The following is a 16711-nucleotide window of genomic DNA, read 5'->3' on the forward strand; positions in this document are numbered from 1 at the left end:
TAGAAAGGGATGGCTCAAAATTATCATAACTGTCATAATGAAACCTTCATTTTTACTCTCATTCATGTCTTTTTGCCTCTTGGAGATGGTGCATTATATTTCAATATTATTTTACATACTAAAATTTTATAGATTGAAGTTTGTCTGAGTGAATCATGGCCCTTTTTGTAGTTATCATTTAATGAAAGCTATAATTTTTACCTAAATAATGATTATTATGATTGCTTTAATACAAATCTGGATTTTATCGATTTTTCTCTGTTATAGATTCTTTTTTCCCCTTAAATAATTTCATATCTGGAGTATTGTCAGTATCAACTAGAAAGAGAGCATTGTTATAAGACTGGCGGTTGTCGCCACCTGTTAAAGATTTCTCTTTTGAAATACCACGTGAGAATCAAGTTAATTCATAAAGTTTTATAGGTTTGTGATAATTTGTGTCATAAACAATAATACAAGAATAAAGAGGAAAATTTTCTTACTTGAGTACTTTAACACATTCATCGTTAATGACAAGTAATATCATCTATCAAAAATATTCGAAGAGTCAAGATTTATGGTTATACAAATATATATTTTCCATTCGAATTATACATTTTTATATAATTCAATTTATAATATATCATAAAATATGTAGCATATAGAGGGAAATGTGTTTTTTCTACCTGGTCTTTTTATTTGCAACTGTCAGTCCTACGCATGTTTTTTCAAATACAAAAATCTTTCAACAGGAATAAAGATTCATGTCAGATATTTTTGAAAGTAAAAAATTAATTTTATAAGAATTATGAAATCTAATTTTTATATGGTCCCCTGCAATGTGTATTTATATTTAGTAAAAGTTTACATGTATTTTAAAGAAAATACATGAAAAATTTGATTTCAGAAAGACCAAATTTGAAAGAGATATTTCATCTTTAAAATTTTAACTGACTCAGTTTACTTGAATTTCAGTTTAGATTGCATTATGTATATTAAATATTACACATTAAATAGTAAATTGAGATCTCGAAAATGAAAATTGCTTTGAAAGGACGATAAATGGTAGCAGAATACAATTGACCAGTAGGGGCTATAACGCAGTTGCAAATCGTGTTTTTGAAAATTAAAACAGTACCGCAGACACAAGTCTTTGTCAATTTTTGTCCAAGTCAGTCGAACATTTTGTTTTATGTTGTTATGGGCGTGTGTGAACTTTTACTTAATTTAAATATAGAAAATAGGGTATCGTTTAAAATGTACGATTTCATAATTTTTATACAACTGTTGTTTTCAACTTGAATGCTTGCCTCATTTGAACTGGTTGTATAACTACGACAAACTGTTGTGAAAATAAAAGCCGGGGAAAGATAAAACGGTGTATCCTGTATAATACTGAAGAGTTTAGTAGAGTGGCGAGTCATATTCATGATGAATATGTTACTCGCAAGAGAGAGAGAATTCATTCCGTATTTTTACTATACAGATGATAATAAACACGGTGCTGTAAAAAATATTTATGAAATAATAATAACTAAAAAGTGCAGTGATGAGGTTAGTATTAATTTAATATTTCCATATGGTAAGCAACAAATACCACTGAATTTATAATTTCCTCATAAAAATAACTTACAATGCTTTTGACGTCATTCATTTTGGTTATATATAAACAAGTAATAATTTATGCTAATGTTTCAAATTTTTCATTCATGTGCAGAGTTGAAGAATATTAAAGAAAATAATAACTGTGAAATGAGTTGAAAGCAATAAGTAGTTTGTAAGTCTAGTGAAAAAAGGGAACATATCTATTTTTATGTCATTTGTGCCATATAAATACCTTATTTTCCTTGTGTCATAAAATTTCTTTGTGTGTCACTTTTCAATTTATATTCTTTAATTTCTTGCACGCGAAGTAGCGGAAAAAATATATTGTAACCATAAAAAAAAATTGCTTTTGGTGTTGATGAATCGTTGTAGGCGTTCGAAAAACTTTTTCCGAAAATTATGTCAATGAGTTTACGGCCACGATAAAAGAGCAATAGGCTAGAAAGGCGAAATTTGTTATGCAGTCTCTCCGATTGCTCGTAAACACAATAGCGCATAAATGCGAAAGGTCAAAACGTTGAAATTGGCATATAATTTTATCACTGAAAAAATATATATATAAGGTGATCGGTAAAGTCCTTTAAGCCATTTAAATTCAAAACAGCGTCTCGTAGACCAGGGAAGTAACGTGTACTTGTAGTAAAGTGACTCAGCTGAATTTATTGAGACATATTAGAATGCCCCCAACGGCGAAGTAAGGAAGTTATGAAACATACTTCAAAAAATAAGAGATCGGCCAAAAACTCCAGTTTAAAAAATGTGCTCTAATTGATAGTAAAAACACAGGAAAAGGTATCATGGAGTTATCTGTAAAATTGGTGAAGATATTTGCGCTTAAAATTATGAACTTTACGAAACTTGGGGAAAAAAGAGTTTGTTCAGAAAATGAAAAAGGCATTCTCCGATATCACCCTTACCCCGTCACGTTACTTACCGAGTGCATTTTCCAGATTTGTTTATTATTTTTTTTACTTTCTTCTTAGCTTAAATTTCCCTTCGTCGTTGCTTAACTCGGAAAATCTGAATGGTAATACCTGGATAATACATTTTTCAATTTAGAACGAACTCTTTTTTCAAGTTATGGAAAGTTCAAAATTTTAATCGCGAATATCTCCTCCAATTTTACATATAACTTCATGACATTCTTCCAAGTGTGTTTATTATGGTATAGCTTACATTTTTAAAATTGGAATCTCTGACCGATCTCATTTATTTTCGTAATTTTTTTTATTTCGATGCTAGGGACGATGCAACCTCTCTCAATAAATTCACAGTCACTTTATGCTGGTATACCTTATTTCCCTGGCTACACGGGATGCCGTTTGAATTTAAAGACTTAAAAGGGCTTTACTGATGAGCCTGTATTTTTGACTAATCTAGTTAAACGATTAACTATTTGTCGGTTTATCTAATCGTATATATATGAATACGATAAACCAAAAATGCAACACGTTAAAAAAATTAATTTGATATGCGGTCTGTTCAACATAATTTCAGATATATTTCAAATTTTGAACTCAAGCGCTGAAAGGTAAGAGCTCCACAATACTCATTAGATTGTCTTCACTCTACAATGCAGCTAAATGTGTAAACTGTCATATTGAGGAAGCATAAGAGAAGAACGAAAGGGATACAACTCTACTGATTTGTTTGGTATAATTCATTTGGAAATATTGTCAATTTTAAGAATTTTTTTTCCATTATTTATTATAAGTGTCTTGATTCAGAATCAAATAATATAGAGAAAAATGCACGAGAAATTATGTAAAAAAAATTCGAATAAAATTAGTATGATTGAAAATAGTAATGTTATAATGAAATTCTGCTCTCACTCTAAGCTAACAGATAATATATTTGATTAAATATTTAAAGCGATTAAAAAACTGATAAGAAATTGAAATTTTTAATCTCTTTTTTAGAGTGGAATTAAAAATTTAAATATTTCATTAAAAATAAATTACAATGCTTAGCAAATCATTGTATTCTGTATGATTTACAATAATTTATTTAAACGAATATAAAAACTTTTTATTATCTTTTTTTTTGTAATTGTAACTGATGTTCTCTTTAAGTTTTTGCCTTCGTTTTTGACAATGGAAGTACTATATTTAAGTACTCTTTTTCTTGAGTTAAGATAAAATTAAATATACATAGTTGGAAATCCAACACAATTCCAACCACCTGATGACTTTGATGACCTGAACCTTTGATGAAAATATCCAACACCTGATGACTTTGACATATATTTTTCAAACTTCAATAATCCCACAAGACCTTTTCTCAGAAAAGAAAATTGCATTACATTTCATTTTTTCCTAAACACAGAATATTTAAATATTTCATTTTATACCCAAAATTTAAATATATAACAGAAACCTTTCTATCACCTTGAAATTTGTAAAACTATGTTGAATTAAATTTCATTGTTTCCATTTAAAAGTATTTATTAAATTCAAACACGATTTCCAAATTTTTGTTTGAAGCGTCTTTTGTAATTGGAGGATCGATTAGTAAAATTAAATTCGAAAAAACAAACGACTGAGTGAAATAATTTTTTTTTATTTAACAAAATTTCGAAATTCTTTCTCAGAGCTTTTAGATCTATATGATATTTCAGGTTTAAACTGTCTTGTTTTGACCGATTAAGCTTAATGTGGGAACTGAAAAATTTTCACCTTGCCGAAAATATAACCATGTCCAAATATGAGATTTATAAAGAATATACTGGGTGTCCCATAAATTTGTAAATACTTTAAAAAATCATGAAAATTGAAGGACTAGTTATATTTGAATGCGGTTTGCGAAACTATTATTCTCATGAAGGGGGATTTTTTTTTGATACAGAAAAAAAAAAAAAAATTCAAAAATTTGTGAATAGAGGGCACTGCACACAAGCAAATCAGTGGAAATATGCAAATTAAAGTCTTATGAAAAGCAGAGTGAGCGATTGACACATCATTTCTAAAGGTTTGCATAAGGTTTGTATTAGGATGTTGACATTGGTGGATAAAGCACTATTGGTAAAGTTGGTTTATGTCAGCAACGAATCGGCGGTTGAAGTCTTACGAAAGTTTAGGACCCAGAAAAGATTGAAGAAATATTCAGGTCCGATCACTCCTGCTGGACTTGTTTCCCTAGTACGCCGTTTCGAAGAAACTGGAAGTTTGTGTCATCAGCCACGCAGTGGTGCACCTCGTTTAACAACAGTCCGTACCCCCGATGTCTCTTCGCAAATGGACACAATAAGGGAACAGTCTACAAGTGCAGTCAGTAGCGCACGAGAAGTGGCACGAATAACTGGTATACCAAAGACTTCGGTGTACCGTATCCTTCATGGTGTATTGCAATTGTACCCATACAAATTGCAATCGCTACATCAGCTCTTACCAAATGATACAGCTAAGAGATTGGAATTCTCAAATTGGGTTTTGGCGAAAATTGAAGATGATCCGCGATGGCTGCTGAAAATATTGTGGACAGATGAGGCTCATTTTGCTTTGCATGGAGCAGTTAATACCAATAACTGTAGAATATGGGCACATGAGAATCCACATGCTTACACTGAGAAGCCCCTACATTCACCACGTGTTACTGTTTGGTGTGGTTTCACTGCATCCATTATTGTAGGCCCTTTTTTCTTTGAAAAGCCCTGTAAAAAAGCAGGATGGAAGACATGTTCAGTTAATGGAACAAGTTACTTGGAAATGTTACAGAAGGAAGTGATACCGTCCTTATTGGAACACGATGTCCTTGACACAGTGACATTTATGCAAGACGGGGCACCTCCTCACATCGACACCGAAGTGAAGGTCTTTTTGAGAAGAACTTTTACGGAAGAACGGATAATCAGCCGTCACTTTACACAAGAATGGCCCCCACGCTCACCAAATTTAACACCCCTTGATTTTTGGCTTGGGGTTACCTTAATTCTCGGGTGTACCGCCATAGGCCAACTTCGTTAGTGCAGCTAAAGGAAGCTATTCGCCACGAAATCTCATGCATTCATCCGGATATGCTGTATGATGCAGTTACCAGTGTTGTCTCCCGATTCCAAACTGTTATTTGTGGTGATGGCGGACACATAGAACAAGTACTGTAGTATTGGTGTGATGCGCATGTAAACAATTGCTTGCATGCAAATAAAAGTATTTTTCCCATAGAATTGTATGTTTTGCTTGTGTTTAGCGCCCTCTATCGACAAATTTTTGAACTATTTCTTTTTTTTATATGAAAAAAAAATCCCCCTTCATGAGAATATCAGTTTCGCAAACCGCATTAAAATATACTCATTCCTTCAATTTTTATGAATTTTTAAAGTATTTACAAATTTATGGGACACCCGGTATTTGTGCATATTCCGAGGAGTTCTTTTGAAATGAAAATTATGATTAAAATTAAAATTTATCTCACTGATCATCTACTTAAAATGTCTTACAATGAGATAATTATAGTGTTTTGTGCTTAATTTTGATATGAGGAACATCAAAGCGTTTTGAAAAATGAGTATATTTTTCTTTTGTAATATTCAGAAAAGCTGGCAAAATAAATAAATAAATAAAGTGTAAAATATTCTCAATTGAATTTTAAAAAATTATTTTCTTTGAATACAGAAAAGGCCTTGTGAAACCGAGTTAAACTTAGATTAAAATAAAATAATAATTAAGCCTAATTTTTAGTATCAAAATGACACATTTAAAATTGTGCCTTTTATTCTCTTTTAGAACTCCAAAATTCTTACTCTTCAGATTTAAATTTGTTAAAAAAATTTTAAAAAAATAAGTCACTTGTTTTAAAAGTGATTTATTTGTATTGTGGTGTTACATAAACATTATTTCTTTGTTTATATATGTTTTATTATCAATGCGTTTGGAAGAGTTTGGCAAAAAAATTAATTGGTTATTTGGAGGATAACTAAATGCAAAATTTTTACTGAATGCAAGAATTCATTCTATTGCTTCGAGGCATGAAACATGCAATTGCATTGGTAGATTTCATTCTAGAATATTGACCTGCTACTTATTACAACAGTAAAATAATTTTTTAAACGATCGAATTCATGAAACATAAAAATGATGCATCATCTAGATTGATGTCTGAGAGGAACTTCTCGTACGCAAAAGGTTAAGAATAGGACAGACATTTAAAAATAATTAATTTGCGAAGGTTTGAACAATTTTGAATTAGCATATCAGTTTGGTGCAAAAACAATTACATTTTCCTTCCTATGAAATAAATCTTTGATTTTCAAACAATCTTTTATCAACAATATGCTTTTAATTTAGTTCAATAACATTTGGCAACATTTTTGCAACTACATTATTCCATATTACTAAAACATCTGGTTCGTATTACAAAACGGTGAATCAAGTACCATCTCATTAATTATTCTCATTGTGGCTTTTACCACTCAGACAATTTTGTGAAAAGACAACCACACAAGGCTATTGCACTCCGCTTAATTAAGGGCATTCGAATTAAATTTGAATGATCGGATCGCCTCGACAGCATTGGAGGAAACTAATGTTGAGTACTAAGATACATAACCCGCCACGGTACAACCCTTCCAGTGGGAAGCGCTTCCCACCATCGGGGGGAGGAAGCCGACCCCACCATTTCTGTATCTACTCGCCCATATCGGAACCAACCCCCATATCGGAAGCTTCTCATTCTCATATGAGATATCCTGATGTGGGAGTTGTGAAAAGATAAAAAATGATTACGTGATGACACTCATTGTTTATAAAAGATTAATATCATTTCTCTCCTAAACTCCGTTAAATTTTTAAGAGTCAATGAGGATACGCATGATCTTCTGTTGTATTAAAGAAACATAATTCCTAAACGATTTGCCAATTCAATATAATGTAATTTTCTTTTATTACATTAAATTTAATTAGTTTTTGTAGTATACATTTAAATTAATCTTTTGGTGTCTTGGAAGCAGTTAAGAGCATGCAATAATTTTGTAATTACTTCAAACTATGGCATAGACTTCTGAAATAAATCAGATCTTAATCTGGTTTGTTCAAATTTATCACGTTTGTTCCAATCTCTTTTAAGTCCATGCTAAATAATTCATTCTTCATTACCATTTATAATCTTTTTGGAAAAATGGCTTGTTTTCAATACGCTTAGCGATATAAATTGCAGATTTGTTGTGCTGCATTGATGGAATTCATTTCAATTAATATAGAGCTAATTTAGCATCAGTTTTTTAAAAATACATGTTAATCATCCCTATTGATGATTGAGAAATAAATTTAGAACTTGAATTTAGACTCATCATGATTATCCGAACAGGTTCCCCATCCGATCAGAATTTTTACATTTCGTCAGAAATCTGAATTGAATGACCGAATCGCCATTCGTATGCTAATAAAGAAGCAGCAGAAAGAAATTTGTTAAGATACTTATGATGAGGCAGTTATTTCAATCACTAATATATTAAACTTCAAGTATCTATTTGTCATCATCAATAGTTTTCTTTCTCTTCTGGAAACAAAAAAAGTGAAATATGATAAAATTCGCTTTTTCTCATTCCATGTTATAATCAACACAATACAAATAGCTTCAAATAAAATCATGAACAACATGAATGAAAAGAAAAATAAGTTTAATGCTTACATAAGCTTACATCAAGCTATTGTAAAATAAAATTCAGCCGGCGTCCTAGTATAAGGGTAGCGCGTCTTCCCCGTGACCTGGGCGTCCCGGTTTGGGAATGGTTGTTCTTCCGTTGTTCTATCTGTGAGATGTGTGAATGTGCTCTCCTGTAAAAAGGGGTTGTGCAAACGAATGAGTGATGCGTGAGTAGCTAAGTCGCACTCTTGGCCCTCGTTGGCGATACTATAAAGCAAGAGACGCTCCCCCTCAGGCGTAAATCATCTGTCTTCGAACAGCGGGCTTGTCCATGGCAAGTGCCACAAGAAACAACAAAAAAATAAAATTCATTTTGTTGTATCTTGGATATAATCGATATATTTTTTTTCTTGAATCAAGTTACCACACTTATATTTTAAAAGTATTATGATTAAACAAAACTTGAATTTGTATACGCGAGATCATCGCATTATATTGAGTAGAATTTTTGGACTTTCGTTCAAATGAAACCCTCAGAGCAGGTTTTCCATCAAAATTGTTGTTGTTATTATTATTTTTGGTACAGTAGGATATTCCTTAGGATGTCCATATACTTTCTGGAGAATAGGAGTTAGAAGACTCTCCTGAGTAGATTCTAGAGCGTCCGAGCTCATAAAAGGGTAGAGGTCTTTTAATCTACTGAACGTCCGCTTGAGTTCGGGCAACGGTCTTGAAATTTGAATAGCCCCATCCTAGATTGGTTTGGGTGTTATCTGCAACCAAATATCAGATAACTGATATCAAATTAAATAAATCCTTTGATTGATAGAAATCATCCAAAAAGATAGCTAAACTATTTGTTTGGGAAAAATGCAATCTTTTTTTACCAATCTTATAATCAGAATTTTATAAAACTCTTGTGCTGTTATATTATATTTGTTTCGAGCTATAATTTTAGATATTTTTATTCATTTCAATAATAATATTCTTTGAAAAATCAAATCGGATTTTTCTCACTCCTCTTTTTTTACATTCCATGGTATGTTATTAGTTTCAGGTTTTTGACTGTTCAGTGCTGCTTTTATAGCTCAAATGCTCAAAAGTCCAGGATTCTTCTGACCACTAAGTTGGAATTTCAGAAAACCGCATTGCATTGATATCAATTTCTTGTTTCATTCTTTCAAAAATCTATTTCCTCATCTGACAGAGGATCAAAATTGTGAAGTCCCTCTCAAAAAAGCTCTTACGTTGCTTCAAAGCGGAAGATTAATATAATTAAATTAAACCAAACGAAAGGAAGAATTTATATTGCGTTTAAACGTATGGCTGCTTACTTTACCTCGATAAAGTTCTTCTTCTGAATGGATGTCTGAGTGAAGAGATTATATTTCTTCCTTAAATATTAGATTAGAGATATTGCTGTATATATATATAATTCTTCTTATTTTCAATTTTCCATTATATGCCGAACTGGATGCGACAATAAATTCTTTATGAAAACCTCCTTTGTGTTCTTTGAAGTAAGTTTTCAAATTTCCTTCTCTTTTACGTCAATAACAGGTTTTACTTTTTTTTTTATCGCAGTCAGTTACAAAATACATCTATTCTTCATCTAACATAATAATTTTTTTCTTCATTTTTGAACAGATAAATGCTGAAGACAGATAGAATTCTGCATTAGACTCTTTTGTTCGGCCATATGTTTAGGATAAAGATAGTGAACATTATACAATACTTGATTTCTTAAGCGCCGAATCACAATCTGTTTCTTTATTTACAAATAAAATTCACTAGTTTCCTGACTTTCAACAGTTCTTTGAGTTGATGGATTTTCTTTTTAAATTCTACCTTAGAAATATTCGAAGAATATCATTTATTTCTTAGATACATATTTTGATTTTCTTTCAATCGACTGGAAATTTCTGCGTTTGTCTCATTTATTATTTACAATTTTATTTATTTTGCCTTTAGACTTACTGATCACACATTTTTGTAATGTTCTTGAAAAACAATTCTCATTGGAGAAAGTGGAAAGATAGCTCTCTATTCATTAATTATTTACAAAAACTATTTTGTAATTAAACAAACTATGATATCAGAGAATATTTTAACGTCTTTTTACAATAAAAAAATTATTTTAAACCAAACAATTGTTTATGATTATATTATAATTATAGCTTACACGCAAGGAATGATATGAAGAATACATTTTATTTTATTTGTTTGCGTAATAATTACTCTGACTATTCGTCATAAAGACAGTATCTAAGAGGTAGTCTATATTTTTATCATGGGAAACATTCATTTTAAGAAGATTTCATACAATTCTCAAATGGACAGTGCAGTCAGTTAGTTCTCTACAGCAGCTATTTCCCAAGAAATAAAAAAAAGCCAAGCAGTCAGATTATTCAGACGGCTACATACAGAATTACATTCTATGAAAAGTAGGATAATCGTTTTAGTTAAAATTAAGCCTTAAATGTCCTTTCTAGATATCAGACTGTTAAAAATTCTGGAAATTTGGATTGTATTAAAAATGAAAGGGAAAGTGTGTTTTCTTTTTAACTACAATTGTCAAAAATAAATTATTTTGTAAGAAACAGCGTTTCTTTTTTAATTTAGAATATCTAGTGGAAGGTATTGGAATGATTTCAAAAAAGCCCCGTTTTGACATATGAAAATGAAGGTAAAGCTATCAAAGGTATTGTTTATGTACTCCATGTTAGACTCAAAATGATTTCAAGCTTCTCTGAAAATTGTATTCTTCTCTCTATATATATATAAAAAAAACAGTATTCCACTGGCTAAAAAATGATGCAATAATTTGAAAGATTCAAAATCAAGTAGAATTTAATTAATGTGTAAATGTAAATTATTTACATCTATATAAAAAGGTAAAATGCATTCATTTTTAAAAAGCGAAAGCATTAACAGAAGTGATAAAAAAATTCAATAATAATATTTAGTCTTGAATGAAAAAACACATGACGTAGACACCTAGGGGAGTTTCATGTTATTCTACGAAAAGAAAAAATTTTATTTTAGACAGTCAAACCTATGATTGTACTAACACTACATGCAATGTTTAAAATATGGAATTGTATTAAATTCAACAAATGGAAAGTGGAAGCTTATGTTCTGGTTTAAGGACATTCCTAGTGGTAGAGAGAAGCGTACATATTACATTGCTTGATAGTAAAAACGACAAATAAAAACTATTTTTTTTTTCAGTTTTCAAGGAAGTTTTAAAGGTTTTAGGAAACCTTGAGGCTGCATGTTTGAAAGGTGATGCTACTTTTATCAAATTGACTCTAGTTTCTGAAATCCTACATATTTCTGAATATCTCTGCAATCACTAATGCTTGCTACTGATTTTAATTTAAATTTTTATTGGCATATTTTAATCATTCTATTATTGTATTAATATATTAAATACCTCCCCCCAATTCAAATATTAAAATCAATATATCAAAGGAATAAATTAATTAAATTTAGCACTATACAGGCGTTACTCATTTTATTAATTAATATACACCTCTTTTAAATCATCAGTTTTTCCAAAAATTCTCAAAAACCTTTGTTTTTATCAGTTGGAAATTTTCTGAAATTCAAGGAAAGTACATGATTTGTAAATATTATGAAAACAAGTTTTTTGTAATGTTTTTTAAAAGTATCTCTGAATTCTTCACTTAGTTTTTCAATCAGATTTTCTTGGGAAAAATTTTTTGCCTTGTACGTATATAATTATGTTTCTGTATCTTATCATTTAAAAATAAAATTACTATAAATATGTCTATAATTATAAAATGCAAAAATAGAAAAACTCAAATTAAATGCTTGCTAAATTAAATCTATTAATCTTCTTATTGTCAGTCTTTACTTAATGGATTATAAGAATCAACAATAAGAAAGAGAATACTATTTATTTTAGTAATTTGATTAATTAATAAATTTTGGATTTTTTTAACTTCAAAAACATTTTTCAGTTGATTTAAATAAATGATTTATCAGGATGATTAATAACTGTATTTCAGCATGAATGATTTCATACCGTTGTTAAACATGTTACTATCGACCCCGAAATAATTTGTATATGAGTGAAACAAAATATCAGTAATATATATTTTATCTTTCAAATAAATAGCAACTATTTTTTGCTCTGACAGTTTATATAAACTATAATGATGTAATGAGAGATGAAAATACAACATTTTACCACTAATTTTCCCAAATGTATAGAAATTGTAATAATATGTGTGTCTAAACGGCGTATTGAGTGATATTTCATGATCAATGCATTGTGTCTCCTAATTTTTCTGATTAGTGTAAAAAAGTTTGATTCAGTTTCAATTTTGCGCATCAGACCATGCCCAACAACTTTTATGTAGGAAGTAGTTACCGCCAATTGCTAGGGAGCGTTAGTCGACACGTTAGAAGAAGGCGTTACATAAGTATAAATCTGTCAGCGCAATACAATTGGATTAATGTACATGGGCTAGTTGCGGTATACTTGTAAAGTTAGTGTTTCTCATAAAGGCACTGGCTAGACCTCTTCCCATTAGATTTCTTCAAGTACAGTGAGTGAGACATCTTAGCATAGGAGAATGACTTCATCATCATTATTGAAGATGCATTAAGCTCTCTTGAGATTACTGACTAACACGACTGGGGTCCAGAAACATTATGTCGACTTTTGTAAACTCCACTGGGGCGCAGGTACAGAATTTTGAACATTACCATTAATGTAATTGTGTTTTTCTCATATTTCTCTATATAGCGTTTGAGTGTTAATTATGTCATATGTATCACCGTTATCACCATTATATGCTTTCTTTCTACGTGTGTCACCTATGTTTCTGGCTGCCCCTGCAATTTCATTTCCTGCCACAGCCTTCCCCCCACGGGCGAGTTTTTCAGACTCTTTTTAAATTATTTTTATTTATTTTCTTCTTTGCTTAAATTTCATTTCACCGTTCTCGGAAAAACTGTATAATACCGGAGAATGCATTTTTCAATTTAAGACGAACCCTTTTTCAAATTACGAAAAGTGAATAGCTTTAATCGTGTACATTTTTCTAACTGGACCTTTTGGCCGCATTTCACCATTAAGGGCTCTGTAACCTATCTCAATAAATTTAGCATAGTCAATTTAGCATACTATAAGTATAGGATACTTCCTTGGCTATAAGAGACGCCCTTTTGAATTTAAAAGGCTTACAAATCTTTATCGATTACCTGTATATAAAAGATAGGGAAGTTTATTCTGAAATTGAATTTCACGAACTGCCCATTTAATATTACGTATTAATACAAAAGTATATGGATACTATGCAATTATATATTAATAGAAAAGTGAGGTTTAAGATAAAACACAAGCATTCAATATTTAAATAAGGCTTTAAATCATTTACACTAATTAATGCTTTGAGTGAATTGCATTCTTTAAACCTGAATATTGTCTAAAAAGGACTTTTAAAGGATTTTTTCTTTTTTTTTATATCCAGGCGCAACAAAATATCCATAAATTATTTTTGGCAGAGATAAGATTCGATGCGATAGACAAATATTATGAACAGTGTAGAATTTATCTCTCAAGTTTAGATAAAAATATTTTAAATTCTACATATAGTTTTCGACTCTTCTTGAAAAATAAGAAGAATAAAATTAAGATAATTTGCTTTGAAATATTATTGTTCTTTAAAGCTATGTGTTATTTTATTTTTAATTTACATTTATTACATTTTCAGTAACAATGTCTGACCTGTCGTCTTTTAAATTATTATTTATATACATATGTGCGAATTTTAATAATCAGTTTTTTATAGATTTTTATTAAGAAGTATAAAACTTAAAGTATTTTATGATAAAAAATTCGGACTTCGAAATTTCCAATTTCAAATCCACGGAATCCTAAATCAGTTACTTTTTGAATTGTATCTGTTTGCTGGTGAGCACAATAAATCACACATGGAAGGACTAAAGCATCTTTATTCAATTCCATTTGATCTTAATAGAGTATTATAATTTCAGTTGATTAATTTTTCTGAAAGATTTTGCCAAAAATGCAATTTAAATAACAATTGTATAATTTATATGCAATGGAAACGCAAAATATATACTAACATATTATAGGAAGATATTTGCCACTTGTCACTTTAAAAATAACTCAAATTAATAAATTTAAATGCAGAATCTTGTCTGTGATCGGAAGCTTCATGCTTCTAATTAATTAAAAAGAAAAATTTTCACGCTTACCATAAAACATTTTTCACATTAAAACCATACGTTTTCATCATAATTACAGTTTTGGTTATTTCTCTTTGGCACTAGAATAATAAGAGCACTTAAATGTTGATTAGTTATAATAGTTTATCAACTTGATTTCATTGAACATTTCTTTCCACATTTATTGAGAATGGTACTTGTTGGATTGAAAGTAGTTTATTAGAGGGAGCACTTGCATGTTATTATCGATAAATAGAGGCATATCCTAAAGAAATTTTGGAGGCTAAAATACTAGAACGAGAATGTAGTATTGACTCCGCACCTCACAATTGGATTTCACTCTCAAGAAATTTTATGAGGCTAAAATCAACGAGCTGACAGCATCTATTGATAGAAAATGTGCTAAGGCATCTTAGCAAGCAAATTTGCATTTCCATCGCTTGGTTTTGTCAGTAGCAGCTGCAAAATAGCAATGAAGAATTGAAACATTTCAGAAAATAAAATAAAAAAATAACTATAGTTATAAAATTAAATTTGAGTTATGCAATATTTAATGCAAATATCTATACATTTTTTTCTGACAAAATCTCTAAGAAATCTTCTAAAAGTAGATATTTTGAATGGAAAGAAAGTACATTGATATTTTAAAAACTGGAATTATCTTTAGATACTAGGAAGAAATATATAAAATACACTAAAGTGAAATAAAATTGTAATGATTATTATTTACTTCAATTAATTATTTGTTCGGTTCTTTCCAATAATTGGAAAAATCAAAAAGAAACCACCTGCAGTTTTGTTTATTGAAAATTTCAAAGCTTTCTGAGAATATAGAAAAGAACTTTTGGAATATGATACAAAAGAGCTTTTAGAATATGATACAAAAAGAAACTTTCATCTTAGGCTTTCGAAGAAAGACTTCGTTTCGAAGAATACTGAAATTCTTTCATTATTTTCTAAAATAACTATTTCTAAATGGTATCAAGTTCCAAAGAAATGACATTGTACCACAAACTGGGATAACAATGCCAGATTTTCCCCTTCTTTCACATACTTTGTAAGCTAGAAATATATAAAAAATACTTCAAAATCATCAAAAACCATTAGTCTCGGTAGCAGAAATAAAATAAAAAAACAATGCAGATAAAGTTACGCTGGAAAAAAGGTAAGTTTTCCAACTGAGTTAAAATCACTTGAATTCTTTCAAAAATACCAGAAAAAAAAGATTTTTTTAAGCTATGAAAACACTGTTATTATTAATTCTTTATTTAATTCAAAAATAGCGAAAGCATAAAAAATTGAAGGTTTAAAATCTACAAGCTTCATAGTCTAAAAAACGCTTGCAATTTCGTCAGAAAAAGTAAATTTTCCACGTTGTAAGGAGGAGCAATTCTGCAGATTTATATTTTGTACATTTAGTATAATTTCATCATCGAGAAGTAAAAGATTTTTCCTTTTGACATTCGTACGAAAATTAATATCTCATGATTCCCATCTCTATTCATTTGAGTGAGTTCAATTACAAATTACTAAACATTCTTTTACCCCAAGAACTTTATTACAAAAAGCATTCCAAGTTTTAATTTTGAAAAAACTTTGACATCAATCTCCTGAGTCACGTTGTCTTTAAAAATTTCATCATTTCGTCAGATGTGTCACATAAAGAAAATGCGCGATTCATATATGCTGTTATGGTCATTTCCTTAATTTTTCGTACATTTACGAGTCCCCACACCCTCATTCCCATTTGCTGTAGAAGTACTTTCTTTTTCCATTAACTGTAAAATTGTGGAATCTGCCTTCCAAAAGAATTTAAGAAGTATTTCACGAAAAGTACCAAGGGGCATTTTCCAATTTGCATAAGAACGGATTTGTTCGAGGATGTCATTTTCCTCGACGCATTTCAGTCAAGTCTCCTGTTTTACTTTCTTCGAATGGAGACATTTGACTTCTATTCTCAATGATTCTTAGGGGGAATTACAATCTTCGAATGCTTTTCACTGATTATTTCCTTGTTAACCATAATAGAGGCGGCAATATGCAACGTAATATATTTGGAAAAGATCCATACAGAAATTTATTTCGGATCCGAATTTTTATGGTGTCCTTGTGTTTTTCCAATTCCGCGCCATAATCTCATCTAAACAACCGATTCGAACCCGACCTTTTTTTTTTTGTAAGTATTGTGATTTGTGGTTGGCAGCAACTGCAATGCAAATTTGGATACTATTTAAACTCGCCTCGTGTAAGTCTTTTTTTAGACAGAATATGAGAAATGGTTTAAGCTCCTCTGTCGAGGTGGAAGAGAAGTTAGTTGTGTGCA

Source organism: Argiope bruennichi, chromosome X2 (genome assembly GCF_947563725.1).
Source record: "Argiope bruennichi chromosome X2, qqArgBrue1.1, whole genome shotgun sequence".
In the NCBI taxonomy this organism is placed as follows: Eukaryota; Metazoa; Arthropoda; class Arachnida; order Araneae; family Araneidae; genus Argiope; species Argiope bruennichi.